Source organism: Equus caballus, chromosome 1, assembly GCF_041296265.1.
Source record: "Equus caballus isolate H_3958 breed thoroughbred chromosome 1, TB-T2T, whole genome shotgun sequence".
Taxonomy (NCBI): Eukaryota; Metazoa; Chordata; class Mammalia; order Perissodactyla; family Equidae; genus Equus; species Equus caballus.
The window spans coordinates 49,758,174-49,785,046 of record NC_091684.1 but is presented as its reverse complement, the minus strand read 5'-3'; the positions used below and the strand labels follow the sequence as shown (position 1 = coordinate 49,785,046).

The 26,873-nt window shown below is 35.4% G+C and overlaps 1 protein-coding gene across 12 annotated transcripts in view; it reads right to left on the bottom strand.

Moving 5' to 3' along the window:
- Positions 1-26,873, bottom strand: part of PHYHIPL (phytanoyl-CoA 2-hydroxylase interacting protein like) — a 65,341-nt gene that overhangs the window by 19,835 nt on the left and 18,633 nt on the right. For 3 of the 12 annotated variants that reach the window (XM_070262866.1, XM_023643549.2, XM_070262872.1), the window contains one exon: positions 12,150-12,253. The exons of 2 other annotated variants lie outside the window; for them this stretch is intronic. The gene's annotated coding sequence lies outside the window, so the exon portion shown is untranslated. Of the gene's footprint in view, positions 1-12,149; positions 12,254-13,526; positions 13,556-14,448; positions 14,558-25,838; positions 25,879-26,873 lie in introns of all 12 variants that reach the window. 7 more of the 12 variants (XM_070262875.1, XM_070262888.1, XM_070262883.1 and 4 more) reach the window with 5 other exon arrangements.

Below are 26,873 nucleotides of genomic sequence, written 5' to 3'. Positions count from 1 at the left end.
GCAATGATTTTTTTGTCATTTCTCCTTTTATAAAACTCAAAATGGCAAAAGCAATGATAAAATTAGTGCATTTTGTTAAACACGCTTTAAAGATGAGACAAATTTGTTTTTCACTTGTCTCACTACTCAAATGATAAAACTATTTGGAGAATAAAATTGAAAAAAACCTTTGACAAATGATGACATGATAAAACAAATTTGTAAAAAGAAATAATTTTATATTATTGAAAAAAACACTGAATGACAATTGTTGACATCAAGGATATAGCCCAGGTTCTCCCACCAACTGGGCAAATCAAGATGTAAGAGGTTTCTTAGTTAACTACAATAGACAATATTTAAATATAGCATTACATCAAAACCTTTTAGTAACAGAAATACTAATTGAACACTTATACCTGCTAGGTACTGTTCTAAGAGTTTTAAATATATATATATATATTTAAAATTGGCACCTGAGCTAACATCTGTCGCCAATTTTTTTTTTTCTCCCAAAGACCCCCAGTACATAGTTGTATATCCTAGTTGCAGGTCCTTCTGGTTGTGCTATGTGGGACGCTGCCTCAGCATGGCTTAATGAGTGATGCCAGGTCAGTGCCCAGGATCTGAACCGGCGAAACCCTGGGCTGCCAAAGCGGACTGCGTCAACTTAAACTTAAGCTCGGCCACCAGGCTGACCCCTTAAATGTATTTTTAATCCTCATAAAATTTATGAACTAGTATTATTATTATCATCCCACTTTAAGAGACAAGAAAACGGATACATAGAGGTTATATGACTTGCCTGAGGTCAAACAATTGTTGTAAAAGCCAAAATTCCAACCCAGGAGGCCTAGCATTAAAGTGTAGTTCTTAACCACTGTACTACAGCTGCCTTATCACAGTTGCTCTAGAACTATTTGTATTGTTTTGTGCAAATAACTTAACCTTCCTTGTTTCCTCATTTGCAAAATAAGAGAACTGATCTGCATTAGATTCTCTTTCTAAAGCCAATTCCAACTCCACACTTAGTTACCACCTTTTTTCCCAAGAGCAATTTGCATAAGCTTCTTGCATTTATTAGTTAACAGTATTTTCCATCACCTCATGATAAAATTAAATATATCCTTACATCCAAGAACTCAATTCTTTTCTGATAACATTTCCTTGTAATTAAATAGGGCAACTAATTGGCACACTGTGGTGTAGTGGAGTAGGAATAGAGAAGCTTAGAATCTGGTCCAAGTTCTCTTACTGACATGTTGCACAACCTTAGCTAAGTCACTGAAATTCTCTTGAACTCAAGTTCCTCCTCTTGAAATTGAGGGGACTTTGTCAATGCATTCCATTATTTTTAGTGATGTTATACTTTTCTCGATTTGAAAAATCTTAAATGATAAAAGGCAGAGCTGATCAACTTTACTTATAAGTTGGCTATTTATGCCTATCTTTTTGCCACTTGATAATGTTGAATCAATTCTCAACAAGAACACCCAGAGGCAGATAAAAGTGGGAGAGGGCAAGAAGCGTATCTGTTTATTTAGTTAGTTATTAGCAATTCAGCACAGAAGTGGTGTGAAAAGAAGCAGAACCTGAATTAAACTTAGGATCTGAACTGCTTTTGCTGCTCCTTTTCTCCACTATTACAGAACAAATACAAGTTGTTTGCATGATCCTGTTCTCTGCTTTTTCAATTTACCTGGCCCTTTGTTATTTTATATCACTTCAGTAAGTCTTGTGTTTTGTGTTTAATACCTTGTAGTCAACTAGAAACTCCAAGGAAGATACACATTTGAAGTGGAATTATTGCATGAGTCTAAACCTATCTTAGAGAAAAAAAAAATCTCTGCATTATGGATGTCAATTCAAAGTTCTTGCGATTTTTCTAATAATGACCCTTATTCACCTACTGTATGTATTTAGCAATCTTGAAAAATTATACATCTCAAAAAATTATCAATCTATAAGTGAATTCATTTAATTGACATATATAAAGGTACTTCTATGTAGTCAAATAATGAGCATCAATTATCAAATCTAAAACTTCCTGCAAAATAGTGGTCACTATCCATATCAAAATGAAAATGAATTAATAACCTTATATATAAATGGATCCAATTAGCATAATGTTGTGATTTATAAAAATGTGTGTTCTATCCAATTATGGATAGAACAGTTTGGGGTATAAAATAAATGAGCTTTATGAAACTCTACATATAGAGACTAGCTAGTTAGCCACATTTTAATTTATTTATTCTCACCTGGGTAACTAAAGGCATTTTATTGTAAAAAACTTATTGATGGATACTTCATTTTTACATATTACATATTCAGAACATAAATACCAAACTATATAAAGAATACTTACATGTGTAAGACATTAAACTATGAACACTATAATAATTTATTCCTAAGTCTATTTCCTTGGCTTTCTACTTTATCATTTTTTAAAATAGCACTTTCTCATTTACTTATGAATACACACAAGAAATAGTCTTGACATGATTAAAGGATACCAAAAAGTCTGACAAAATACTTAGAATGTTATTTTTCTGCATGTAGTTAACACTAGTTAATTTCAAGCAAACATATAGAATATGATGAGAATTCCCCACCTCCCCCAAAAGAATAAATACTGCATACAAAATCTGTACTGCTACATTGTAATAAGAGAAGGGTTATCTTGAGGTTAATGAAGCTTCATATTAAGGGCCCCTCAATTGTATCATCCCCTTCCATGACCCAGTTCATATTTTTTTATTTGTAATTATGTATTCTTTTTCCTAAAGAGTGCCCTTCAAACTATATAAGGTTGAGGTGACATAATATTTAGATTCACTTCTCCAGAGTAGGTATAATTTATTTTTTAAATTTTTTGAGGAAGATTAGCCCTGAGCTAACACCTGCCCCCAATCCTCCTCTTTTTGCTGAGGAAGATTGGCCCTGAGCTAACATCTGTGCCCATCTTCCTCTATTTTATACCTGGGGCGCCTGCCATGGCATGGCTTGATAAGCACTGTGTAGGTCTGCGCCCGGGATCCAGACTGGAGAACCCCATGCTGCCGAAGTGGAGCGGCGCAAACTTAACTGCTATGCCAGTGGGCTGGCCCCACCCATTCTTTAGTTTTTAAACAACTTTTAATAAAAGTACGCCTTTATACAAGGTACACATGATGATTTGATATACTTATAGATAGTGAAATGATTACTGTAGTCAAGCTAATTAACATATCATCTTGTCACACAGTCACCATTTTTTTTGTAGTGAAAACACCTGAAAACTACTCTTTTTGCAAATTTCCAGTATTCAATATAGTATTATTAACTATAGTTATCATGCTGTACATTACATCTCTAGACTTATTCAATTTACTTAAGTACAACTTTTCACCCTTTTGACCAATATCTTCTCATTCCCCCACCTCCCCACCTCTGGTAACCATCATCCTACTCTCTGCTTACATGTATTCAAATTTTTTAGATTATACACACACACACATACATATATAAACAAGATTGTTTAGTTTTTTCTTTATATGTCTAGCTGATTTCACTTAGCATAATATCCTTCAGGTACATCCATGTTGCTTTATCCACTTATCTATTGACAGACACTCAGGTTGTGTCCATAACTTAGCTATTGTGAATAATGCTGCAATGAGCATGGGAACACAGACATCCCTTCAAGATACTAATTTCATTTCCTTTGGGTATCTACCCAAAAGAAGGATTACTGGATCATATGGTAAGAGCAATCAGATAAGAAGAAACAAAAAGACATTCAAATCAGAAAGGAAAAAGTAAAATCACCTCTGTTTACAGATGGCAAGATCCTATATGTAGGTGATCCTAAAGACTCCACAAAAAAATTGTTCAAATTAATAAGCAAATTAAGTAAAGTTGTACGACATAAAATCAGCATACAAAAATAAGTTGTACTTCTTTACACCAATAACAATCTATCTGAAAAGAAAATCAAGAAGACAATCTCATTTACAATATAATCAAAAAGAATAAAATACTTACGAATAAGTTTAACCAAGGAAGTGAAAGATTTGTACACTGAAACTATAAACCATTGATGAAAGAAATCAAAGAAGATACAAACAAATGGAAAGATAGCTGGTGTTTAGGGATTAGAAGAAATAACATTGTTAAAAGGTCCACATTACCCAAAATGATATACGCATTCAACATAACCCCTATCAAAATTCCAATGCAAAAAAAAAAAAAGAAAGAAAGGGGGCCAGTCTCCTGGCCGAGTGGTTAAGTTTGCGTACTCTGCTTCGGTGACTGGGGGTTTCACTGGTTTGGACCCTGGGGGCAGACATGGCACCACTCATCAGGCCATGCTGAGGCGGCATCCCACATAGCAGAACCAGAGGCACTCACAACTAGAATATACAACTATATACTGGGGGGCTTTGGGGAGAAGAAGAAGGGGGGTCAAAGATTGGCAACTGTTGTTAGCTCAGGTGCCAATCTTTAAAAAAAAAAATTCCAATGCATTTTTCACAGAAATAGAAAAAACAATCCTAAAATTCATATAGAACAAAAGTCCCCAAATAACCAAAGCAATCTTGAGGGAAAAAAACAGTGTTGGAAAAATCACACTTCCAAATTCAAAACTTATACAAAGCTACAGTAATTGTAACATTATGGTACTGGCATAAAGACAGACATATAAACAAATAGAGTAGAATAGAGAGCCCAGAAATAAACTAGAGCATATATAGTCAATTAATTTTCCACCCAGCTGTGAATTGCCTTCCTTTCCTTTGAAGTCCCTGACTCTCTCCACTCCAATATCTTCTTTTTCTTTTTAACAGAAGATGGTATTTAAGGTGAGTGCTTCAGCCATTTTGGCAAGTTACTCCATTTTCCTAGGTTCCTCCCATGTATATATGCTATTAAACTTTTGTTCGATTTTCTCCTGTTAATCTGTGTCCTGTCAATTTAATTCTTAGACCAGCCAGAAGAACCTAGAAGGGTAAGAAAATTTTTTCTTCCCCTACGGTACTTACACACACCTAGATGGTATAGCCTACTATACACCTAGGCTATATGGTACTAATCATATGGGACCACCATCGTATGTGCAATCTGCTGTTGACCAAAACATCATTATTTGGCACATGACTGTATTGACAAATTACTTATTCATTTTATTTCACTTCAGTTTTCACCAGCAAGTTTGCTTGAAAACATTAGAAAAGCTATTGCATTGTAAAGTGTTTTCTTGTAAAACTGAGACTCAATTTGTATTCAGAGCATTGTTATAAAAATGATCAGCACACTGAAATTTATCTTCCTAAATAAAAAGAATAGACCATTTTTCCTCATCACTTCAAATTTCCTTTATATTTGAAAACTAAAAAGTATCTCGGTTGCAAAATAAGTATCTAAGATAATATGTTTTTGTAAAAGGTAGTCTAGTATACTATCACTGGTCACCTCAAGGTTATGAAAAGGCAAAAGCAGTTCTGCATAAGTAAATTTATAAATTTTGAGGATTAGACTCTCACTCCAAGAATAGCAAAATAAAATAAATATTACAAACTCTAATTGACATATGTTCAACAGACATTTGTTGAATGCATAAGTGCAAGTGGATTCAAAGGTGAATCAATGAGACACTAGAATTCATGCTTTCAAGGAGCTTACATTACAATCTAGTAGACATTTATATATGCATATGTATGTATGTATATGTATATACATACGTCAATTTTTATTTATTTTTGGGGGGTTTCTCTTGCTGAGGAAGATTTGCCCTGAGCTAACATCCACTGCCAATCTTCCTTTTTTTGCATGTGAGCTGCTGTTACAGCATGGCCACTGACTGACGAGTGGAGTAGGTCCACACTTGGGCACCGAACCCAGGCTGCCAAAGTGGAGTGTGCAGAACTTAACCACTAGGCCATCAGGCCTGGCCCCTGTAGGTCAATTTTTAAAGCACTTACTCTTATATATCCTTTCAGATAGTGATCCACTTCTTTGCTTCCCTTCATAACCAAACTTCTCTGAATACCTGCCAAAATAGGCTATCTCCGTTTCTTCACCTCCTATTCACTCTTAAACCCAGTCAAATCTAGTTTTTGCCTCTACCACTCTAACAAAAGTCCTCTTGTCATGTCACCAATAAACTCCGTGGTATCAAATCTAATCGATACTTTTGAGTTCTCCCCTGACTTTCCCTTTCAAAAGCATTTAACACAGTTGACCATTTGCTGCTTCTTAAAACATGATCCTAGCTTTTCTCCTATTTCACTAACTACTCCTTCATATTCTCCAGACCTTTTCCTAACCAAAAGTTAGTGTTTCTCAGGGGTCTACATCGGCTTTTGAGGTACGCTGCGTCATAGCACTTGTCCATCTGCAACTTGCTATGTGTCTTTAACTATGTGAAAGATTTTCTACACCAGTGCTGCCCAAAAGAACTTTCTGCAATGATGGAAATATTTTTATACATGCTATTTAGTACGCTTCCCTCTAGTCATATGTGACTATTGAGCACTTGAAACGTGGCTAGTGTGATTTAAGAATTAAATTTTAAATTTTATGTAATTTTAATTAATTAAATTTAAATATTTGACCCGAATGTCTACTCTACCCGACAACACAGCTTAAGAGACAGCCCTCATTTCTTACTTCTCCCTGTAAGTGATGATCTATCATCTTTTTGCTGATTATTTCCAAATTTATATCTCAAGATCTGAAGTATATTTAATACCTCCACTTGGATGTCTCATGGACATCTCAAATTAAAACGTCTGAAACAGAATTCCTGATTTTCCTTGCCAAACTTATGCTCCCCAGTATTTCCCCATTTTAGTAAATGGCATCAACATCCACCCAGATGCCCCATCTAGAAATTTTAGACTTCAACAACTAGTATAGGTGAACTGATTTTTTTCCAATTCTTCAAAAATCTAAGCTCCTCTCTCCCTGAAGGCTGCTTCCCCTGTCTTACAATGTATTACCTCCAGTTACTTCTCATCCTTCAAGTCTCAGCTTAAATATTACCCTTAGAGAAGCCTTCTGTGATTATTTCACTTAAAGTAAGTTTGTGCCACTACTACTGATATTCTCCATAAGTTCCTTCTTTATTTTCTTCACAGCACTTCCATAATTTCTATTTGTTTATTTATATTTTTAATCTATTTTTCCCATTAGACCATAAGACCATAAGATTATGAATGCAGAGGTCATGTCCACCTTGTCACCAATATTTCCACAGTGTTCAAAAAAGCAAATATTTATTGAATACATGAATGCCTAGGTAAAGGAATCAGTCTATTCTTCAAATTCAGAAATAGGACACTATTTTTATGCTTCTAAAATACCACTTGATGAATTAGCAAAGGAAATTTTAATTATTAATCATTTGATTCCCAAAGCTTCATGATAAATTATCCATTTTTTTTCTCATACTACTCAGGTGGTAACCTATTAGAAGGCACAGCTCACTTTTGTAGACTCTAAAAAGAAGTTAATAACTACACTTTAAAACACACATATGACACTACACCATTTTGCTATCACATTATATGGGTAAATCCTGTCAACCCCACCCCCCAAGTAATATGCTCTTTCAGGCATATTACTATATACCAATATATGGTATAGGCATACTATACTATAGTATATACTATATATAGTATATATGCTATAGTATAAGCTGTATACTGTATATATTATAGGCAGACTATAACAATGAGCAAGAATTTCTCTCCAAATAATTTTTAATGACTTTATCATTCTGAAAATAAATACAGAACACACAATATTAAAAAAAGGAAATAAGTCTACTGTAAAAAGTATACTATCTACCATGTTACCCAGCCACTCAATTCTGTCCAGAAATCACCATTATTATCAGTTTTTCTCTGTATCCTTCTAGAATATTCTATGCACATAGCCTTGTTTTCTGCCCTTTCCAGATCTGTAATCAACCATTTCTTAAAGGATCCCTGGTTGTTTTTCATGGAAAATGGCATTTCAAGACCATAACCTGGGCACTAAGGATGTTCATTCCTATTGGACTGATGTTTGTTTCTAGGCATTTTCATTTGATAGAGCTAGGAAAAATTTATTTTATTTTTAAAGAGAAAAGTCATCATGAGTTCTATTGATACTTTTAATTCAAATTCAGTACTATAGGGTTTTAACTTAACCCCTTCATCTTATATTCATATTTACTTTCTCCCATGCCTGGTTCTCAAAGAGGACCATGAAGATAAAATTAGAATACTACTTATTTGCTCATTTTTTTAAAAATTCACAATCCACACATAACAGTCTCAGAATAACAATACTAATATTACTACCAACAATATGACTTTGGTAAACAGTTTTTAAAGTTTGTTTTTTCAGTTCTTTTTTCTATAGGGTATACGTCAGTAGGGATGTACAGTCTAACTGCTGTTTCAAGTCACTTGGAATACTTCCACTCTGTGTGATTATGCCACCAGTTGGAAACACTTTGAGGTTCAATTTGATTCATTTTATTTTAAATTTTAGGTATCTTTTCTTTTTGTTTTTAATTTTTTTCCTATAGTAAAATTTATCCATCTTTCTTGTTATGATTTCTGGTTTTTCTGGTCATCCCTGAGCATCTTCTGCATTCCAAGAGCATATATTTTTAAATACCGTATTCATTCATGTCTTCTCCTTGTGCTTTTATGGTTTCATTCTCTAAATGTTTAAAACTTTGATCTAGGGGTTGGCCCAGTGGCGCAGCAGTTAAGTGCGCACATTCTGCTTCGGTGGCCTGGGGTTCTCCGGTCGGATTCCAGAGATGTAGACATGGCACCGCTTGGCAGACCATGCTGTGGTAGGTGTCCCACAAATAAAGTACAGGAGGATGGGTAAAGATGTTAGCTCAGGGCCAGTCTTCCTTAGCTAAAAGAGGAGGATTGACAGCAGTTAGCTCAGGGCTAATCTTCCTCAAAATAAATAAATAAATAAATAAATAAATAAATAAAACTTTGATGTGTATGGAACTTATGGTACAGAGTAGGAATACGTTTTAATTTTTTTTATCCAGATGGCTGTCTAGTTGTCCCAACACCATCTACTGAATAATCCATCTTTTTATATCACCACTTATTAAGAGACTAGACTCATAGCAGTAGTTTCCAGAGGAAGAAGGGTCAGTGACAATAACTGAGAGCATCCACTAGCAATGGCACTTGTGGTAGTACCCGAAGTAGACTATTACTAGGGCAGAATCTCAGCTGTGTTACATCCTTTGTTTTGTGCTATTTGCAGCTAAGAACCCTAACTTACAAAATTATCATTTTTCTCTCACAGTTCAATGCTTCATTCTCCAAATTACAGCCTTTGGGTCTCTGCTTTACACTTTGCAGCTGAAACTCATGTCCATAATTGTAATTACCAGAATTTTGACTACCATCTCTAGTAACTGACCCCTAATGTGTATCACCAACCAGGAGCTCATATAACCTCATTATTTTTACAGTTTTCATTTTAGAGGGTAAACACATTTATAGCTGGTTATCTGAACATTTAAAGCTATCTTTCAAATATTATTTTTCTAAAAATATTCTAAAGCTTTAAAAGACAGCATGAGGTTTTAAAGGCAAAGGAAGCAGAATGATTTGGTTAGAAAAAGATAGGAGAAATGGCAGGAAATAGGCTGAATTAGGAGACAAGGATCAAATCACAGAGTTTGTTTTATGTTAGAGAATTAATATTTAATAATATAGACAATAAGCAACCACTGAATAATTTTGAGTAGGAAAATGACATGATCAGATTTCTATGTTAGAAGGATCACTGGCAGCGCTGAAGAAAGTGCACAGGAGGAATGAGATTATCTTTTCTTTGTTTGTTTTTATAAAGTCCTTTCATCCAAATAGACTTATGGCTTTACAACACATTCTAAATAATCATCTACAAATCATTAACCAAAAGCCATATTTTGGAAGCATATACAGAAGTATGGCTGGCAATTCATAAAATTTATAGTATGAGTTGACACATAATATGAATATAAGATTGCTTACAATTGTCACTTTGAAAATAACACAGAAAACAAATATGGCTTCTAATAAAATAGAATCATTAATTGAATGACAATTTATCATTAATTTACTATCTATGATACACAACTTGATAATTAGATAAAATTTTAATTTAGGAAATTACTGCACCATTTGGAATTCTCACAGTTTATCTATCATACAATCTTAAATGTTACACTGCGATGACTCTAATGATAGGAGGCCCATAAACTACAGGTCCAATAGCTACGTAGGAATACACCTCAATCAAAGTTTTATTTTGTATGAAAACAATAATATAAGCCCTTTCTTTGAAAAAGGAAAATATGAAATCAGAAATATGAGTTTCCCTTTAAGAAAGGAATCAGTCTTTATTAAAGACAAACTATAAACAAAATCGGTTGACCTAAAAGTACTCTGGTTTATTCAGATGCTGTGCTGTAAGGCAGCTAAACTGACACTTAACTAAATAAAAGACCTATCTGTGATATTCTCAATAAGGTACTTTAGCTATGCCCTATTCTTTAAGTGAAATATCTCCTGTGTTAGCCTATGGTTCATTAAGAAAAAGACTCTTGCAGTATTGTTTTACTAAAGAAGCCCATCTTTACCAATTTGAAATGTTAACTACTATGCTAATGAATCACGTCATGTTTTCCATAATTTTGAAAAGTCATAATATATTAGTATAGGAGATAAACTGCATTTATGGGTTAATCTCTTAAAATGTAATAATTTACTATGAACTAACAGGTGCTTTTATTCCTTTCTTGTCTCTTTGGATTTAGTTCTCTAAAAACTACTAAAAAAATAAAAGAGAACAAACAGAGTAGTTTTTAGTTACTTAAGTTGCTTTTACAATTTTCTGTGTCCTTTATGTAATATACAAGTTTGACTCAAATAAATGTCCTTCTGAATGTTTCTAAACCTAAACACCACATGGAGTTGTATTCATCAGGCTTGGTTGGTCCTTTGCATTTCCAGAACTAGCCAATCTTTACACAGAGGTTTCAGGTAACTACCATAAAAACAGAAACTCAGATTAAGGATGGGTTACACTGCTGATAGTCAGTATGCAGAGAACCAGAGATTAGACAGCCCTTTGAAGTGGAGATGTCAATCAGGGAAATTCTAAACAGCAGGAAGGGGGAGGTAATCCAGACAGAGTAGCAGAGAAACTTGGCAGTCTACAAATGGCAGAAGTCCCATCCAATAGGCAAAGTACACAGAGAGTAAGAGGAAGTAATCTAATAGTAGGCAATAGGAAGGAGTACAGGTGATAGGCTCTTGCACCAGGGAGGCCTAACAGAAGTTGTAGAATTCTACCTTAAGGAATCATGAAAGGCAAAATCCCAGTATTCAAAATAGCATTTTAGGCTAGAAGGAGCTAGCATAATGTGCAAGAAAACAAGGCATAAATTCATTTACAGATGAAAACACAGGGATTTAATTGCTAGAGACAGATATAAGAAGGGGCTTGATCAAAGAGGTCAAAGCTAGAGCTTAATTACTAGAATCAATGTATTAAAATAAAGTAATGCCAAGAATAAGTTGACGCTAAGGTCATAAAATCCTGACCTTGAGTTTCTTACAGTGTCCGTTCTTAAACACAGAATTATTACCAGTGCCTGGAGAAGGGCTAAACTTAAATATGGTTTTATAAGGAACTCAAGTTGTGAAATCCAGAAGAATTATCGGGCTAAGGACTATGGCTTAGTACTAATTCAAACCCTATTGTCGCTGTCACTCCAGAATTCAATCTTGAAGTGTAACAGCTCCCTCTGCTGAAAAAATAAGCTGAAGTTGATTATGGACACGGATTACCCATAAAACTGCAATTCTCTAGCATATTGGTAACTAGTATGTTGTACCATTCTTTTAGCAGGGGATATGAAGATAAATACATGACAAGAACATTCAAATGTGTTCTCCATGGTGAGCTGACATAGGTGACTATGTTAATGACTTTAAAGAATAAAATGAAAACAATATTAATAATGTGAGCAATTGAGAAATCTCATGGTTGGTGAGAGGAGAGCAAAGTTGCAATTAGAAAAAAAATCAGGGAAAATTCTTCTATGGAAAGTAGATGGATCAACTACTTCCCTTTTGGTCCCATGGCCAACACTAACATAATCTCACCTTCATGGAAGACATCCACCTAGAATGTCACATGGGCAAAACAGAGCTGCTGCATCAGGATAGCATCAATAAAATGTCCACAAGGAACTGGAACATCTTCCAATCTGTAGTGTAAATTTGTAGTGTAAGTTTAAGTATATTGACTTTATGTTCTTTAACGATTTTATGAGAATCCTTCCTACTGACTCTGTCTGAGTGCCTGGCCCTAATAAATATTTGTTGAGTAAATAATAAATGCATGAATGAAGACTATGAAAGCACGAAAACATGAACATATGACTAACACCTACTGAATATGGCATTCCCTACCAAGGTTGGCAATACTTAATAAGTTAAGAAAAAAATCTCACATTAAAGGCCAATAAAAAGTCATACAGAAGATATACACTCAATAGAGAGAGAAATCTACATAAAGTAAGAATTTGGTCCTTGAGTTCCCCCTGCTGGTTTGAAAATGGAAACAAATTAAATTTGCACTAACCCAAGCACTTTAAAATTCATAATACTCTTCCTCCTTCTTTTCCCTCTTTTTTTTAAAAAAATAAATGAATTCTAATTTGACTGACAGGGAAAATTTTAAACCCCCACAAAAAAGAGATCTGTTAAAAGTCATCATACCTGGACTGTCGCTATATAATAAAACATGACTTTTAACATTGTAACCACTTAAACTATTTAGAATGGTTATGAACAGTCCCTTCAAATTATACTAGGTACCCTAATAGTAATATACAATATAAATGGCAGCAGTCATCAATTTTCATAATATTTTAGTGTAAATTTAAGGTCCAATCTCCTAGCAACCTGGAACATTTTAAATCTAACATTTGTACATTCTTAAAGCATATTTTATGTCTTGTTTTACTTCTTGATAGCTTTTTAATAAAGCTTTTCAGAAACTTGGTTTATTGGCATAAACTCTATATACATTTTATAAACTCTATATATTCTATAGCCATATAAAGACTTTCATGGAATTTGACCTTGATGTAGATTTCCATGAAAACAACGAAACCATTTAGGCCTCTTTTGCTCCCTTTCCAGTCAATGGAAAGGAATTCTTGTACATGCAGCTAACTGAGCAATTTACCACGATCTATGGTCTATTTAGTAATCACTACATTTTGTAAAAGTTGAGATATGTATATTGCAGTTTATGCTAATAAGACCTTGACTTTGTAAATTACGATATGTATATAGTAGCATAAGTTGCAAAATAAAAATATATTAATAAAACAGTTTGAAAAAATCATGTCTGAAGTGTACCAATTATTGATTTTGCGGGATGATATACTGGTTAAGAGCATTGGAATCATACAAAGCTGGTACAAATCCTCACTCTGCTATCTACTAGCTATACAACATATGAAAATTTACCTAACTTCAATAATCCTTGATTTTCACATCTGAAAAATATAAGTTTGATTTAGATAATTTTTAAAGTATTCTACAGCTCTAAAATTCTGTTACCTTAACTATGGTTATAAAATGAAATACTACTTAAGCACTCAAAGCACCAAAATAGTATAAATGTGAATAGCATTCAGAACAAGGAAACACACACACACACCCCCACGTACACAAGCACACACGCACCCATAAATTACTCAAATCATTTAGCAAAAGTTATTGGTTTTAATCTGAACAAGAATTGCTTAAATTCTTGTCTTACCCATTCATGTGAAGATAATGTTACTCCCATTCTTTAAATCTTTCCTTGGGTTAATATGGGTAACTTTTTAAATCAGCCCTTCAAAATCTGGCAAATTTTCCTGTCTAGCCTAATCTCTGCTAACTCCCATTCTCACTTTTAGCAGTCACTACTAAGCCTCTGTTGGAGTGATTCCTTATACCTGGCCTATTCCTCCTATCTCATCTCTATCCCCCACTCCCTACCACTATCTCCAAGGATTTGGCCTTACTATTTTGCCTTCCTAATCTCTACTCATCCTTCAAGTTATTTTACTTTATTCTCCTGACCCTCCCCATCACCACACAAATCAGTTAGGAGACCCTCCTACATATTTCTCTGTTAGATGAATAAAGAATAAATAATAAACCTTTAATCTTCAAATAAGGTTTCAAACATATATATATCAAAAAATATCAAGATCCAGATGTATCTTTAATATTTTCAATTTATAATTTTGAAAAATCATTAATTAGTTTTTCAGTTTAATTTCAAATTTCAATATTCAAAGGCTGAAACTGGAATGAGGAAATCTTGGTAAGGAATTTCTAATTCCTCAAAATCATTGTTATCACAGCTGGATTGGTCCAAGAAAGAGCCAGCACCTACCAAAATGAGAAGGCAGATATCATATAGGTGCAATTTTTCTTCCTATGCCCACTCTTCCTCTGTGCTTCACCTCAAGAGGACACAAATGCAAACAAGACCAGGCACAACCCTGAGGAGTCATCAACAAAAACAGAAATACAAACTATATTCAACTCAGGATAAAATAAAAAGTAATGAATATAAATAATGTGCAAGAGTAGCATAAAAGAATTTAGGAAACAGAATAAATGTTAATTAAAAGAGGGAGTAACCGTGTTTTAAGACTGATTTTAAAGGAAAGCAGGCACTTGAAGTGTTGGGAGCTCCAACATGTACGACCCTACAGAAGTAGAAGCAAATACTTAAGCAAAAGACAATAAGTTTGGTAGCATAGTCAGAAAAGAAGAAGACAGAAGTAAAGTGTGGGAGAAAAGTAAAAGTAGGGAATGCTGGCCCTGGCAGTGTGATACGACTTGTACGTGGTAAGGCAGTTCACTTTGAACTTGGTGAAATTTTGGAAGGAAAACACACGGAACGAAGAGGAAAAAAGAATACAGATGATTAGTCAGCCAGGTGAGCTTGGTGAACCAGGGGGTAACAGATACCAAAACCAAATGACCCTAAAAAGGGGAAGGGTGCAATAAGTTTCATGAAAGTCTGCAAATGTATTGCACTTGAATTAAGGTTTCTTAACAAGACAGACAGATACTGAAAGCCTATGGTCAAATAGATCCTTCTCAGTGCAAGAATAAGATGTGATTAGAGGAATGAGAGACTAGTGATGTGTAGATATCAAGGAGATTTCCAAAGTTATTCAGTTACAAAGTAATGAGATAAAATCAGTTTAGACCAATGAAGAGAAAGAATTCAAGGGATATTATCTTCAGATTTTATATAGAGAATGTCTCTAAAGGTCCACGCCTGAGGAGTTGGGGAGGAGAAGGAGAATATTTTTTGGAAAAGATGACTATTATTGGGAGTAGTGAATAGCAAGATGTTTCTGAGTTTGTGGTGGTGTTTTAGTTCCTTGATGAGCACCTAAAATTTCATATACTGAAATTTCATATCCATAACTGAAGATTTTGTTTTTATCCAGGGAATTCATCTAAATTGTTTCATACAGCATCATATTAAAAAAATACATTTAAAGTTATGGTTCAAGATGGCAACGTAGGAGGATCCTAGGCTTATCTTCTCCTACAGATACACCAAATCTACAGGTAACATGGAACAACGTCCTCTGAAAAAAACCTAAAAACTGTCTGAGTGACTCCTATGCATAGAGCAAATGAGAGAAGGCCCACATCAACATGGGTAGGAGAAGCTGAGACACAATTTCACCATGAACTGCATTGCCAGCATGGAGACCCACAATCGGGAGGGAACTCAAAAACAGGAGCTTCTCCAAGAGGAGCAAACAGCTTGAACCCCACATGGAGCACCTCAACTTTTAAGACCTGCACCTGAGAGATCAGCCCTCAAAACATCTAGCTTTGAAAACCAAGGGGGCTCCTTTCCACCAGAACCACAAGGCTCTAATGGTCTAAGAAATGGCTCTTAAAGAGCTTGTGCACACTTGGACTCACACATCCCAGGGCTCAGCAGAAAGGGAGCCAATCAAGAGATGCCCAGACTTTATGTGAATGAGAACTCCTTTGGCTCATCTTAAATCATTGGCCTGAGGGGCAGGCACGTAATTTAGCACACAATGAGGGGCCTGCTAGGTGGCAGGCACCATCTTCACTCCTTCCCTCTGCTTCATTCTAGCCAGCAGGCACAATATTTTTTTTTTCTTTTTAAATGCTAGGCTTTTTTTTTTCTCATTTTTTCTGTGGCACCATCTATGTGTTCTCCCTCTGTCTCATTCCAGCCAGCAGGTGCCATCTTCATGTGCCAGTTGGCAGGCATCATCTTTTTTTTTTTTTCCTGGCAGGTGCCATCTATATGCTCTTCTTCTGCCTCATTCCATTCTGTGGGTGCCATATTTACACTCTCCCTCTGTCACACTCCAGAGCACCAGTATCGCCTGGAGGGGTGCTCTTACATGCGTCTGGTGCCCCAGTTTTTTCAGCTGCCACCCAGCAGACCCCACCTTGATCACCCGGCTCTGGAGACCAGGGGAGCTTGTGATCCTGGGTCCCACAGGACTCATAACAATTGGAGAGATAATTCTTGGCAGATTATCATCCCTGGGGTACTGCACAGATAGCATACTGAAATATACCCCCAAGACTTTCCATGAAAGAAACTTATATGCTTGTCCAGGAGCTTTGGTCTGAGGGGCAGGCTTCTGGTTTGGCATACAACTAGGGCCCTACAGAGGTGCTCTCAGGGAACGGAGGCCAGTGCATATAATATTTGCACCCTCCCACTGCCTTGCTCCAGCTTTCTGGTATCTCCCAGAAAGGAGCTTATACTCTTGTCTGGTGCCCTGATTTTTGCAGCTGCCACTAGGGGACACCTCTACATCACCTGGCTCTGGTGCCAGTGAGGCTTATGTCCATGGGTCCCACAGGACTGTAAGCAATAAGGAAAGAGTTAATAAACAGCTACCACCCCCAGGGCACAAGAAGAGGCAACAGAGCAGGAGCTTAGTCTTTCAGGGAAAGTGGCCTATTAGCTTATCATCATAATTGCAGCCTGAGGGGCAGGCTTCTAATTAAACACACATCTAAGGCTAATTGCAATCCTTTCCAGAGACCTTGGAGGGGAGGCACATTCTCCTCTGGCCATGCTCCAAAGCACCAGGATCTCTTGGAGGGGAGCTTCTATATGCATCTGGTACCTCAGTCTCTATGTCTAGTGCCCTGGTTTTTGCAGCTGCCGCCCAGGAAATGCCCTGTGATTGCCTGGCTCTGGAGAGCAGCGGGGTTTGCGTTCTTATGTCCCATGGGATTGCAACAATTGGAGAGAGAGTTCTTGGCAGGCTACAACTCCCAGGGCACTGCACAGACAGCAGACTGAAACACACCCCAGTCTTTCTGTGAAAGAGACCTATTTGCTTGTCCTCGAGCTTTGGCCTGAGGGGCAGGCTTCAGGTTTGGTACATAACAGGGGCCTATACAAGTTTCTCAGGAAACACAGGCAAGTGGATGCCATTTTTGCACTCTCCCTCTGCCTTGCTACACCTCGCCTGTATCTCCCAGAAAGGAGATTATATACTCATCTGGAACCCCAATTATTGTGACTGCCACCCAGGGGACCCCTCCAGATCTGGCTCTAGGGAATGTAGGCCTTATGCTTGCAGTCCCACAGGACTGTATACAGTTGCATACTTTAAAAGGTGCTGCATAAAGGTCTGGATTCCAATCAGCCTGAATGTAGGTGATGACTGAAATCCTCCCCTTTCGGAGGACACTGACAGGTCTTGGCACACCCGCAACTACTGGGAGCTACTAAAGATAAAATAGGCTGCTTGGGCAATCACAAAGGTTTGAGAGACAACCAAGAGCTAAGGTAGGGTTGAATGATAAGGTTCTTCTATATCAGGCCACACCTACAAGACTGGGAGAGGTGGCTGTTTTATCTAGTGCATAGAAACCAACACAGGGAGTCAAGCAAAATGAAGAGACAGAGGAATATGCTCCAAATGAAAGAACTAGATAAAACCTCAGAAAAAACCTTAATGAAACAGAGATAAGTAATTTACCTAGCAAGGAGTTCAAAGTAATGGTCAAAAAGAGGCTCAATGAATTCCTGAGAAGAATGGATGAACACCGTACGAACTTCAACAAAGAAATAAAACATATGAGAGTACCAAACAGAAGTCACAGACCTGAAAAATACAATAACTGCACTGAAAAATATACTAGAGGGGTTAAACAACAGACTAGATAAAGCAGAAGAAAGGATCACTGAACTCAAGGACACGGAAGAGGAACTCACCCAATCAAAGCAGCAAAAAGGAAAAAGAATGAAAAAAAGTGAAGACAGCTTAAAGGGACTTATGGAAAAAAATTAAGCAGACCAATATTCACATTATAGAGGGTCCCAGAAGGAGAGGAGAAAGAGAAAGGGGCAGATAACTTATCTGAAGAAATAATGGCTGAAAACTTCCCCACCTTGGGGGAGGAAACAGAACTCTAGATACAGGAAGCCCAGAGAGTTCCAAATAAGAGGTACCTAAAGAGACCCATGCCAAGGCACATTATAATTAAATTATCAAAAGTTAAAGACAAGGGGAAGAATCCTAAAAGCAGCAAGAGAAAAATAACTTGTTACATACAAGAGAATTTCCATAAGGCTATCAGTAGATTTTTCAGCAGAAGTTTTGCAGGTCAGAAAGGAGTGGCATGATATATTCAGAGTCCTGAAATAAAAAAAAACCTTCCAACCAAGAATACTCTGTATGGCAAAGTTATCATTCAGAATTGAAGGAGAGATAAAGAGTTTTCCAGGCAAACCAAAGCTAAAGGAGTTCACTACCAGTAAACCTGCTTTATGAGAAAAGTTAAAAGGACTTCTTTAAGCTGAAAAGAAAGGGCACTAATTAGTAACAAGAAAATGCATGAAAGTATAAATCTCACTGGTAAAGGTAAATAAAGACATAGTAAAGGTAGTGGATTAAACACTTATAATGATAGGGTGAAGGTTAAAAGACAAAAATAGTAAAAATATCTATAACTACAATAATGAAGAGCTATACAAGATAAAAAGATGTAAAGTGCGATATCAAAAACAATACATAGAGGGGAGAGTATAAATGTAGAGCTTAAGAATGCATTAAGAGGGCTGGCCCTGTGGCCAAGTGGTTAAAGTTCTGTGTGATCTGCTTTGGCGGCCTGGGGTTCACAGGTTTGGATCCCAGGTGTGGACCTACTCCACTCATCAGCTATGCTCTGGAGGCATGCCACATACAAAGAAGAGGAAGACTGACACAGATGTTAGCTCAGGGCGAATCTTCCTCACAAAGAAAAAAAAAAGTGCATTCAAACTTAAGTTGATATCAACTTAGAATACACTGTTATATACAAATATAAGTTGTTATATGCTTGGTAACTACAAAGCAAAAACCTATAGTAGATATACAAAAGGTAAAGAGAAAGGAATCTAAGCACACCATTAAAGAAAGTCATCAAGGACCAGTCTGGTGATATAGTGGTTAAGTTCGTGCAATCTGCTTCAGCGGCCTGGGGTTCATGGGTTCAGATCCTGGGCATGGACCTACACACTGCTCATCAAGCCATGCTGTTGCAGGTGTCCCACATACAAAATAGAGGAAGATTGGCACAGATATTAGCTCAGCGACAATCTTCCTTTAGCAAAAAGAGGAAGATTAGCAACAGATGTTAGCTCAGGGGAAGGGAAGGGAAGGGAAGGGGAGGGGAGGGGAGGGGAGGGAGAGAGAGGGAGAGAGGGAGAGAGGGAGAGGGAGAGAGGGAGAGAGGGAGGGAGGGAGGGAAGGAGGGAAGGAAGGAAGGAAGGAAGGAAGGAAGAAAGTCATCAAACCACAAAGGAAGAAAGCAAGAGAAGAAACAGAGCGGAACCACAAAATAGCCAGAAAACAATTAACAAAATGAGAATAAGTACATACTTATCAATAATTACTTTAAATGTAAATGGACTAAATTCCCCAATCAAAAGACATAGAGTGGCTGAATGGATAAGAAAACCAAGACCCATCTATATCCTGCATACAAGCGACTCACTTCAGATGTTAAGGACACACACAGATTGAAAGTGAATGGATGGAAAAAGATATTCCATGCAAAGGGAAACCAAAAAAGCTGGAGTAGCTATATTTATATCAGACAAAATAGACTATAAAACAAAGACTGTAATAAGAGACAAAAAAGGGCATTACATAATGACAAAGGGGTCAACCAACAAGAGGATATAACATTTGGAAATATTTATGCATTCAACATAGAAGCATCTAAATATATAAAGCAAATATTAACAGACCTAAAGGGAAAAATAGACAGCAATACAACAATAGTAGGGGATGTTAATACCCCACTTACATCAATGGATAGATCATCCAGACAGAAAATCAAAGGAAACATCAGCCTTAAACAACATGTTAGACCAAATGGACTTAACAGATATACACAGAATATTCCATCCAAAAGCAACAGGATACACATTCTTCTTAAGTGTGCATGGGACAGTCTCCAGGATAGATCATATTTGTTAGGCCACATAACAAGTCTTAATAAATTTAAGAAGACTGAAATCATATCAAGTATTTTCTTCGACTACAATGTTACAAAACTAGAATCAAGTACAAGAAGAAAACTGACAAATTCACAAATATGTGGAGATTAAACAACATGCTACTGAATAATCAATGGGTCAAAGAAGAAATCAAAAGAGAAATAAAAAAATACCTTGAGAAAAATGAAAATGGAAATATAGCACGCCAAAACTTATGATATGGAGCAAAAACAGTTCTAAGAGGGAATGATAAACGCCTACACCAATAAACAAGAAAAATCTCAAACAACTCAACTTTACACTTTGAAGTATAAAGAAGAACAAAGTCCAAAGTTAGTAGAAGGAAGGAAATAATGAAGATCAGAGTAGGAGTAAATGAAACAGAGACTAAGAAGACATTAGAATAGATCAATGAAACTAAGAGCTGATTCTTCAGAAAGATAAACAAAATTGACAAACTTTTAGCTAGACTTGACAAGAATAAAAAGAGAGGACGCAAATAAATAAAATCAGAAATGAAAGAGGTAATGTTACAACTGATACCACAAAAATACAAAGGATCATAAGAGACTATTATGAACAATCGTATGCCAACAAATTTGACAACTTAGAAGGAACGGACAAATTTCTAGAAACATGCGACCTTCCAAGACTGAATCATGAGAAACAGAAAACATGGACAGACTGATTACTAGTAAGGAAATTGAATCAGTAATCAAAAACTTCCCAACAAACAAATGTCCAGAACCAGATGGATTCAATGGTTAATTCTACCAAATATTCAAAGACGAATTAATACCAATCCTTCTCAAACTCTCCCAAAGAACAGAATAGGAAGGAACACTTCCAAAGTCATTTTACAAGGCCAGCCTTACCCTGATATCAAAATCAAAGATACAGCAAGAAAAGAAAATTACAGGCTGATATCTCTGATGAACACAGATGTAAAAAAACCCAACAAAATATTAGCAAACCAAATTCAACAATACATTAAAAGGATCATAGACCATGATTAAGTGGGATTTATTCCAGAGATGCAACGATGGTTCAACATCTGCAAATCAATCAATGTGATACACCACATTAACAAAATAAAGGATTAAAATCATATGATCATCTCAATAGATGCAGAGAATGTGTTTGACAAAATTCAAAATCCAGTTACGACAAAAACTTTCAACAAAGTTGGTATAGATGGACGATAGCTCAACATAATAAAAACCATATATGACAAGCCCACAGCTAACACTCTACTCACTAGTGAAATCCTGAAAGCTTTTCCTCTGAGATTAGACACAAAATAACGATGCCGACTTTTGCCACTTTTATTCAACACAGTATGAGAAGTTCTAACCAGAGCAATTAGGCAAGAAAAAGAAATAAGCGGCATTTAAATTGGAAAAGAAGACATAAAACTGTCACTATTGCAGATGACCATATTATATATAGAAAATGCTAAAGACTCAATCAAAACACTGTTAGAGCTAATAAACAAATTCAGTAAAGTTGCAGGAAGCAAAATCAATATACAGAAATCTGTTGCATTTCTATAAACTAATAATGAACTATCAGAAAGAGAAATTAAGAGAACAAACCCATTTACAATTGAATCAAAAAGAATAAAATACCTAGGAATAAATTCAACCAAGGAAGTGAAAGATCCATATACTGAAAACTATAAAACATTAATGGAAGAAATTGAAGATGACACAAATAAACAGAAAGATACCCCATGCTTATGAATTGGAAGAATTAATATTGTTAAAATGTTCATGTTACCCAAAGCAATGTGCAGATTCAATGAATCCCTATCAAAATTCCAATGGCATTTTTCACACAATTGGAAAAAACAACCCTAAAATTTGTATGGAACCACAAAAGACTCTGAATAAACAAGGCAATCTTGAGAAAGAAGAACAAAGCTGGAGGCATCACACTCCCTTGTTTCAAACTACATTACAAAGATATAGTAATCAAAAGAGTATGGTATTGGCATAAAAAGACACATAGATCCACCGAATAGAAGACAGCCCAGAAATAAACCCACTCATATATGGTTGATTAATTTACCACAAAGGAGCCAGGGATATACCATGGGGAAAGGACAGTAGCTTCAGTAAATGCTGCTGGGAAAACTGGACAGCCACATGCAAAAGAATGAAACTGAGCCACTATATTACACCATACACAAAAATGGACTCAAAATGGATTAAAGATTTGAATGTAAGACCTGAAGCCATAAAACTCTAGAAGAAAACATAGGTGGTAAGCTCTGTGACAGTGGTCTTGGCAATGATTTTTTGGATTTGACACCAAAAGCAAAGGTAAAAAAAGCAAAAATAAACAAGTGGGACTACATCAAACTAAGAAGCTTCTGCACAGCAAAGGAAATCATTAAGAAAATGACAAAGTTAACCTAGTGAATTGGAGAAAACATTTGCACATCACATATCTGATAAGGGGTTAATATCAAAAATATCTAAAGAACTCACAAAACTCAATAGCAAAATAATAAACATTCCAATTAAAAAATGGGCAAAGGGTCTAAATAAACATTTTCCAAAGAAGATACACAAATGTCCAACAGGTACATGACAAGATGCTCAACTATCAGAGAAATGCAAATCAAAACCACAATGAGGGCGAGCCCCAAGGCATAGTGGTTAAGTTCTGCATGCTCTGCTTCAGCAGCCTAGGTTTGCAGGTTCAGACTGCAACCGGCCCTACACCATTCATCAGCCATGCTGTGGCAGCAGCCCACATATACAGTGGAGGAAGACTGGCACAGATGTTAGCTCAGGGCTAATCTTCCTCAGGAAAAAAAAAAACCCCACAATGAGATACCATCTTATTAGCCTGTTAGAATGACTATTTTAACATCTAATACCCTGTTAGAATGGCTATTTATCAAAGACAAGAAATAACGAGTGTTGGTGAGGATGTGGAGAAAAGGGAAACCCTGTGCACTTTTGGTGAGAATGTAAATTGGTGCAGCCACTATGAAAGACAATACAAGTTTGCTCAAAAAATTAAAAATAAAAGCAATTCCACTTCTAGGAATTTATCTGAAGAAAACGAAAATACTAATTTGAAAAGATATATGCATCCCCATGTTCACTGAAGCATTATTTACAATAGTCAAGACACGGAAATAACCTATGTGTCCATGAGTGGATGAATAGATAAAGAAAGCATGGTGTATATATATGTATATATATATATACACATATACACACACACACACACACACACACACACACACACACAATGGAACATTATTCAGCCACAAAAAAGAATGAAATCTTGCCATTTGCACAACATGGATAGACTTTGAAGCCATTATGCTAAGTGAAATAAGTCAGACAGAAGAAGATAAATATTGTATAATCTCACTTACATGTGGAACCTAAAAAAAACAAGCTCATGGATACAGAGAACAGATTGGTAGCTGCTTGAGGCAGGGGGTAAGTGGGTAGGTGAAATGGGTGAAGGAGGTCAAAAGGTACTAATTTCCAGTTATAAAATGAATAAGTCATGGGGATGTAATGTACAGCATGATGATTATAGTTAATGATACTGTATTTCATATGTGAAAGTAGCTAGGAGAATAGATCTTAAAGTACTCTTTAAGAGAAAAAAATTTCGTAATTATGTATGGTGATGGATGTTAACTGGACTTATTGTGTTGATCATTTTGCAATATATACAAGTATCAAATCATTACATTATGCACCTGAAACCAATATAATATTATGTCAATTATACCTCAACAAAAATACATTTAAAAACATTTCTGATGATAAAATGTATATAACTATGTGATGTACTCATAACATCCACCTTTAAATGTTGAGTGGATGTATTTATTACAGATATACCTTGCTGTGTAAAGCAAGATGTGGAAAAATAGAATGAATATAATAAAACTTCATTTACTAAAACTTTTTTTTGATTTTATACTCCTATATAAAAATTGTTGGGTATAAGTGCAGTCATTTCTTTATACTGTACTAATAAATTATGAACTGTACACACTACTATACTAATACATTATGAACATTATAGACTATGGCAAAATAGAAATTTAAAATGATAAAATGCATAATATTTTTAATTAATTTATTTTTATTAGTTAATAAAAGAAGTATATGAACATGTATTCTTATTTTGATAATCTTGGTTTAACACTTTGTGATATAACAAGTCACATGACCAGCTCTAAATTCAATTTATTTAGATAGCTGGTTATAAGGGCTATCACAGTTGGAAAAGATATCACACAAGAATGAATACACCAAAATGCAGAAAGTGCATCAGTAGGTGTCTTACTAAACATAATATTTTTCATTTCTCAATTCCATACACCAATTATATAAAAGTAACCCATATACACACAATATACATGACAGTTTGATATATCAAGTATTAATCTATAGAAATAAGATTAATCAAAGTTATTTTTTTCTTATTTTAGATAAGATAAAAATAAATATTAATAGAAGTTCTATTACTTTCTTCCATGGCCCAATTAATTATCTGCTATGCCCTTTGGGGTTCCTACACACAATATACCCATGGCATTTACACAATACTTTTGAGAGTCCTTACATTGTAAAAACAAAGCACATAATTTCCCAATAAATAGTAGTAGAGATCAACGGAAAAATGGTAGTAAGCCATTCACAGAGCATTAGTGATAATACAAGAAAATAAAATCATTTGAAAAGCAATTAAAATAAATTCTAGCACCAAAATAACTTATGACACCTTATATTGTTAGTATAACAACATTAGTCAAGCAAAAAATTTGCAAAACTACTTTTTAATTTAACAAAAACTATTTTGGGTAAAATCCTTTTTCTCTTTTCTGTTTTCTTATAGCATCATACTTCTCTTTCTTAGGAGTCATTTTGTTAACTTAAAAACAATGTTTTTGACATTTCACAGGAGTTCTGTATGCTCAAAGAAAAGAAAAAAATAAAGAAATGTTGATAGAAATGCTGGGCAACAAGGTTTGCAAACTCATAGGTAAATGATACAAAAGCAGCATTCTAGAGCGCTTTTGAAATTTCATTGTCAGTACAATTAGAATTTAGCTACCTTTGACATGGCCTATAAATAGATGAAGCTAAAAATGTTAAATCTTTGAATTTCTGATGTCTGGTATATACTCCCCTCATAAAAATTTCAGAGATAATTTAAGAAACCATTGTTTAAGAGAATTTAGTTGGTATTACATTTCACTGCCATTTTACCTTTTCTGTCAATTTCTTCTGAAGGAAACAATTAAGAACACTAGAAAAATGACAGAGAACACTACTGTAAGGAAAATAACTATGCCCTGACTAACGTGTTTTCTAAGTTTAGATTTCACACTTCGAATTTTCTTAAAGGACAGCACATCTGCATTTTAAAGTGCAATAAAAATAAGTAAATATACACACATATACACGTACATTATTGTGCTAAATAGCATCATGCAGGGAAATATATTTAAGATTTTCATTACAATATTAACACATGATAACGAAACTAAGTGGTCTTTGTATGTCAGAAAATTAAAATTGTAGTAATACTACAGGCAAAAAAAACTGAGAGAAAAATTTGTCAAATTACTATGAAGGCAGTGAAGAAAACGTTCAATGATTGTTGATCCATATGAAGCTTTTAGAAATATTGGTGAAGCTCTTAGAAATATTCATATAGATGAAGATAGATGAAGATATCCTTCTAAAATACATGGTACAGAATAAAAATTCTGATAGAGGTGGCTAGATTATATTTGGAACATTTATCAATGTTCCATTCTCAAGTTTTATTACTGTAAATTTTATCATTAGAATTTGAATGAGTAAAGCTTTTATCAAAACAAGTAGTGTAAACTGTAAATTCCAGAACCACTGCTTTTTAGTCACTAGGCTTTCCTTATTTATTTTTTTAATTTTCTTTTGAGGAAGATTAGCCCTGAGCTAACATCCACAGCCAATCCTCCTCTTTTTGCTGAGGAAGACTGGCCCTGAGCTAACATCCATGCCCATCCTCCTCTACTTTATATGTGGGATGCCTGTCACAGCATGCCTTGCCAAGTGGTGGGTAGGTCCACACCTGGGATCCTAATTGGCAAACCCTGGGACACTGAAGTGGAACATGGAAACTTAACCACTGTGGCACCAGGCTGGTGTCTATTTTTTTTAATCACTAAAATAACAACCAAAAAAGCTATATCAAGCTCCAGGGAAATTAATATTTGACATACTGAATTGCACCAGAATAAAATATATAAAAATAGG